A 6,705-nucleotide genomic window follows, 5' to 3' on the forward strand; every position below is an offset into this window, starting at 1 on the left:
TCCGTATAACAGGTAGACCGTTATGCTTAAGCAGGACAGGGATAAGGACTTGCAGGCGTCTGGAGTTGCTGCCAGCAAGGGCTTTTGCTGTGCAGATGCAGGCAGTTATCTTCGCTTCCATATCCCATGTCCTGGTAAGCGGTTTCCGGCTTGGACTACTCGCTTTTGGTGTTTGGCTGGTCCTCGCGACTTCTCGGGCCTCCGGTCCTTTGTCTCCCACGCAGACGGTTAACTGTACGTTATCACCTTCGCGAGGGAGACGTCTTTGTAGGGACCGATTTAGTCCGTAGTGTACAAAAACATCAGTTTTTGTGCTGGAGTCGCTGATGAAACCGAAGCCACGCTTGTAGTTACTCGAATCGAATCGAATATAGATAGAAAAGGCGGAGGGGGGAAGTGGGGATAGGGGAAGAATAGGTGGGTGATAAGAAGGGAGCTTTAGTAGGAGAATAAAGTCACTGGGGCTTGACCCAGGCGCAAGATGTTTTTTTTTAGTAAAGTATCACTCTACTTTTTTTTTTTTCTTGAATCTTGAGGGCCGGGTCAGGTGGAGACAAGGAAACCGCACCAACACCAAGCACACGCAAGCGCCGGACCGCCCACGCAGCGAACGAGGGCCCCGCACCTCTACGGAAATGGCGGCAAAATACTGGAGTCCCTTAGCAACCAAAAAACACCGTGAAGGAGGAAAATTGAATATGGTGCAGTAGAAGGAAATAGGATGACAAATAGAGAGGATGGAGTGAGAAGTACATCCATATAGCGGAGGGACCTACAGTTTTACGTGGGTTCCGAACCACGGATAGTAGTAGATTTGGTGAAATGATTGGGGGTTGGGGGATAATGGTATAACTTTATTTGCGAGGTTGGTGAGAGGGGGATGTGCAACTTTTATTTGTAAATAGATGAATGTGATGAGTGAAGCTGGTGGTGTCTGCCATCTCCTTTGCTTGCTGGCTCGTGCTGGAGATCCTGATGTTCTGGTACGTCCTGGAGTTATCAGCCTGCTGTGGAGATGAAAAGAACGATTAAAAGGGCAAATTTGGTGGGGGGACGTCGGTTAGTGGGAGAAGGGGTGATGCCGCTCTGACACCTGGAGTAGTTAGGTTAGGGAGAAGTGAGAAGGGAAAGAGATAAGGGCAGAGTGGGGTCTGCAGCCGCCGCCAGAGCGAGTGATGAATAGGGGACTCGATTCCCCGTTTACCCGAGGATACCGGGATCGCAAGGGTATATCATCGGTCGGGTGGCACGATTGCTGACCCCCACACGCCGCAGAAAAAGGTGTGTTAATTAATAGGGATGAAGAGATAAAAGACTGGGAGGAAGAGTGTAGAAAAAGATGGGCGGAATGAGGTTTGCTGTCGTTGCCGAACGAGAGATGAATAAGGGACTCGATTCCCCGTTTACCCGAGGATACCGGGATCGCAAGGGTATATCATCGGTCGGATGGCACGCCGGCTCACCTCCACACGCCGGAAGAGGAAGGTTAGTAGAGAAATGGGAGATAATGAGTGGAGAGAGGTGGAAGAGGAAGATGGGCGGAATGGGGCCCGCCGCCGCCGCCATAACGAGAGACGAATAAGGGACTCGATTCCCCGTTTACCCGTGGATACAGCTAGGGATCGCAAGGGTATATCGTCGGTCGGATGGCGCAGCAGCTGACCCCCACACGCCTCAGGTAAAATGTTTGTTATAATTGGGAGAAAAGGCTAGAGAAAGATGAGAAGAAGGAGTCAGTTATTTGTAGATGGGGTTAGGAGGTTCGTCTGGAGGGTCGAGGAGGGTGGTGTGGGGAAGATGTCTGTATGCTGGGGGAAGGTTTTTCAAGAAGTTGTATATGTCTGTGTGTCTGTCTGAAAATGTATTTAGTTCTTTGTCTATTCTGTTGTGGAGTGTGATGTTTAGTGGCGCGATGCTGGACTCCTCGTGGAAAGATAACGATGTCCGGAAGTCGAACCATTTCGTTCCAAGAGCGAAACGAATTGCCCGGTTCTGGACCCTTTGTAGTTTTTGAAGGTTGGAAGGGGCTGTTAGAGACAGAGACAGGGGGCAGTATGTTAGTAGGGGAAGAATAAGAGCTTTATAGAGGTGAAGTTTCGTCTTTGTGGTACTGTCGCGAAAACGTTCCAAGTTGCTCAGGGCCCTTGACGCAATGCCGACTTTTTGGTTTATATGGATGTGAAACCTAAGGTGTTTGTCGATGGTGAGGCCAAGGACAGTGTTGTTGCTGCTGATTGGGATAGGTACAGGATTTGTAGTTACTAGTGAGGATGCGGGCTTATATGGGCGGCGGAAGCAGGTAGTCGCGTCAGGTAGCCAATCAGAGCGCGGATCGAGTGATGTCTGGAGCGGCCAATGAGCAGCCGGCTACAGCTCCGTGTGGCTGTCGCTGGGATGGTAACGATGATTCTGGCTGCTGTTATATGTTGATGGTAGGTTTTTCTGAATAGATATGTACTGCTTCCGTCATCTTGAGTCTTCTTATGTCGTTTTCTTTAACTAGGATGGTGGTGTTGCTTTCCATGTGAAGCGACATATATATATATATATATATATATATATAAACCTTCGTGAGGCTCAGTCTCTTGTACTGGGCCTAAGTGAAGCTTAGGCTGAGTAAGGGGAACAAAGAAAGATGTAACGAATCCAAGGGGAGGATGAACACACCAAGCTTAACAAAATAGACCCTTTAATTCAATAACAACCCATCACAGTCATGTAACTTCCTACCTAGCCTACCTATAAGATGGGAGACCTATGGGGAAACCGTGGGTAACTCAGCTGTAGATGAGAGGGCGTGAGGGTGCGTGTGGTGGCGTCCCGAGAGGTAAAATGGCGGCCCGTCCTCGCGGCGTCCTGCTTCTCTCTCTCTGTCTCTCTGCCTGGTTGGGCCTGCTGTGGCTGGAAGTGGCAGAAGGTTCCACAGGGGCGGTGCTGTAATCATAATGATTATCTCATGAGTTGCTCTTATCAGACCACGTGGCGTATTGCAGCTCTTCCTGGAGAATGTTGGAGAGTGTACCTCGAGATGAGAGCGGGGTGATGTTCTTAGGGCGACTCCACCACGCTCCTCACCTTATAAGACGGCAGTAATGATGACTGTGCACGCAGCCATACGTCATCTCCCTTCTCCCCCTACAGGGACACCCTATATAAGAATTCCTAGCTACACATATGAAAAGAAGATGAGGATTTGGACAAAATAAATACCCTAATAGTGGGTAATAATCCCACTCCAGTACTGCTACTCGGTACATGGCTTTTTCCTCAGGGAAAACAAATCCTCGTCTTCTCTTTTACAACAACAAAAAAGTAACACACACATAACAATCCACGTAATCGCGATACACCACCGTGAGCACACATAACCATTTAGAGCTATATACAGTGTCCAGGGTATCTGTGGTATTACTGCCCTTCGTTTCAACATTTCACACTCTACAATTTCCCACTTAGTGCGAGACCTTGACGTCTCTACCGGTCCGGCAGGACCTGACCTCCCAGTTGGTGTTGCGCCACCCACTTCCCATCAGTCCAGGCGTACAGGGGCGGAGTAGAGAGGCCGACGTAGTCCTCTCCAAGGCCTTATTCTGTGGGGACTGGATTCAGGAGGCCCTCCTCCTGAACATTCCAGCCACCCCCAACAGTGGCGGTCTCCTTCCCCAGCAGCGGGTCTGATGTAGCTGCAAAAGAAGTATAGGGCAGTCACAAGATTCCAATGTCCCTAGGGGTCTATACACTTAGTATTCTTCTATAAATCTCCTCACTGGCCGTCTCTCACGAGTCGGTCTGGGCTCCTCTACCTCATTGTCTTCTTCCTCCTCATCGGAAGGCACTACAATTTCTTCCATGTCTACCACGTACCCTTCATCGGTTACATATTTTCTCACTCGGTCAGCTGCTCTATGGAGTATTTTGCCATTGAACACATTTTCCACTTCATATGACACTCCATCTAAATTCACCTTTTTAACCTTATACGGTCCAATCCACTTGAGACCAAGTTTTCTATCAGCTGACGAACCAAACTGTTCCTTTTATCCACACCAAATCATCTACCTCGACTCTTTGGTCCTTCCGGCCAATGTTCGCTCTAGCTAACCACTTCCTGCTATTTGCACGGGATGATTGTCTCACTGCCTCCAAGGCTGTATTAATGTCTATTTCATCGTCCACCTGGGGCAAAGTAGTTCCCACATAGCGAGGAGCATGGCGCCGGAAGAAAAGGAAATAGGGCTGTTCGCCAGTGGTCTCGTGTACGGCCGCATTAAGGATCTGCTGACACTGCGTGAGGCACTCGGACCACCTGTGCGGTTGTCCTTTCCCGAGAGACGCTAGCACTGACTTCATGGTTCGATGTAACCGTTCGGTGATAGAGTTCCCACATGGATGGTATGGGGTGGAAAACACCATCTCTATCCCATGCGTACGACAGAGTTCTGTCAACAATTGTGAGCGGAACTCGCACGCATTGTCAGCTAAGAGTACCTTCGGTACCCCATAGTCTCCCAAGTAACTCTTAATAACCCTAACTACCTCCTCAGCGTGTCTGGACCGTAACTTCACCAACTTTACAAATCTTGAAAAGTGATCTATGATGGTTAATACGTACTTATAACCTCCTCTGGCTGGAGTCATTTCAGTAATATCGATACTAATTCTTTCCAAAGGTTGATTTACAGGAGGCAATTCCTGGTATGTCTTTTGTAAAGCTGGTGCAGTTTTACATTGTTGACAAATTATACATTCTCTGATAAATTTCTTTATGTCTGATCTTTGATTTGGCCAGTAAAAATATTCTTCAGCTTTTAACATGGTTTTAGTTGTCCTAAATGTCCAGACTCTTTTCATGGGCCAATACAATAGCTTGTTTCTTTAGTGTCTGGGGTACAACCAATAAATATAGGATGGTTCCATCTTTCTTTTGTTTGGAGTAATATAACACTCCATCGTGAACAATAAACTGATTCAAAATGACAGGGAGTATCTGGCACGTGGTATTCTTCCTCCTTCTAAATTATTCCTTCATCTCTCTCCATCTAGGTTCTGTTATCTGAGCTTGAATGAATTCATCGGTGGTCAAACCTAGAAATGAATCTTGACCTACCACATTTACTACCTGAACAGGGCGACTCAGTTGGTCAGCCACTACATTCTTCCTGCCTGCTTTGTACTCTATTTTAAACTGAAAATCACGCATCTCCAGAATCCATCTGTTCATGCGTGGAGATTTTGTTCGTCGGCGAAAAACTGAGACTAGTGGCTGATGGTCAGTTCGATTAAAACTCGGACACCCCATAGATAATGGTGAAATTTTCTACAGGCTAGTACTACAGCTAATGCTTCCCGATCTGTTGTTGAATATCGAGTTTCCGCTGGTCTAAGCTTCGAAAAATATCCTATGACATTTGGTTCTTTCCCATGATACTGCATCAACACTGCCCCTACATGTGTGGCACTACTATCCGTCTCGAGGACAAACTCTCGATTGAGATCGGCTTTTCCTAGTACTGGAGAGTGTATTAGTTTCTCCTTCAGCGTTTCAAAAGCTTTCTGGCATTCACCTGTCCAATAGAACGGCGTTCCTTTCTTTGTGAGCTCGGTTAATGGGGCCAGTATCTTGGAGCAGTTTTCAATGTGTCTTCGATAGAACGACACCATTCCTATAAACCTACGGGTCTCTTTCACGTTAGTTGGAGGTTTCATCTGTTTTACGGCCTCCACATTACTTGGGTCTGGTTTATAGCCTTCTTTTGATACAATGTGCCCGAGGAACTTTACTTGTCTCTGCCCAATGCTACACTTGGATAAATTGAGTTTAATCCCTACAGACGCTAAGTGGCTGAATAATCTATCCAATCTGTGGATTAAGGTGGTATAATCTGTAGCATAAACAATTAAATCATCCAGGTAATTCTTAACCCAGTTTTCTTTAAGTAAGGGAGCTAATGCGTGGTTCATTTGTCGGGCAAATATCGCTGGGGAACAACTTAACCCAAAAGGTAAGCGTCTAAACCTATAAAGCGAGACACCGTCACTGAACGTCGTGAGATCTCTACTCGCCGAGTCCAGTGCGACCTGATAATACGCTTCACGCATATCTAAGGTGGCGTAATAATCATTGCCTGACACACTTTCTACTAGCTCGTCAAGTTTGGGTAAAGGATGAATATCCATGGTTAGTTGTTTGTTTACTTTTCGATAGTCAAGGCAGAGTCTTTTTTCTCCATTAGGCTTATTTACTAAAACTATCGGAGATAACCATGCTGCTGTGGAATTCTCAATTATTCCCTTACCTTCTAAATCATGTAGAATCTGCTGAATAGTTTCTCTCGCTTTCTCTGGGTATCGATAGAGTGGTGTACGACAGGGTGTTGGGTCGTCTACCTGAATGTGGGCTGGATCTGCTTGTATTAGTCCTAATTCGCCAGGATGTACGATAAATAATTTTTGATGTTTCTGAATGAGCTGAAATAAACTAAGCTCTTGTTCTTTCTCTAGATGTGACCAGTCTCGCGAGTCGAGAATTACTTTGAGCTTTTCCCACCGGGTTTGGTTTGTGGGCACACAATCATTTTCTGGCCCGATGGCTTCACTTATTTTAGCGATGGTCAGGGGTGAGTCTTCTATCTCTATTTGTCCCTCGTCTATTATTTCATACTTTATCAGTAAGGTTCCTGGTCGTAACACTAACCTAACTTTGGT

This window comes from Portunus trituberculatus, chromosome 32 (genome assembly GCF_017591435.1).
Source record: "Portunus trituberculatus isolate SZX2019 chromosome 32, ASM1759143v1, whole genome shotgun sequence".
Taxonomy (NCBI): Eukaryota; Metazoa; Arthropoda; class Malacostraca; order Decapoda; family Portunidae; genus Portunus; species Portunus trituberculatus.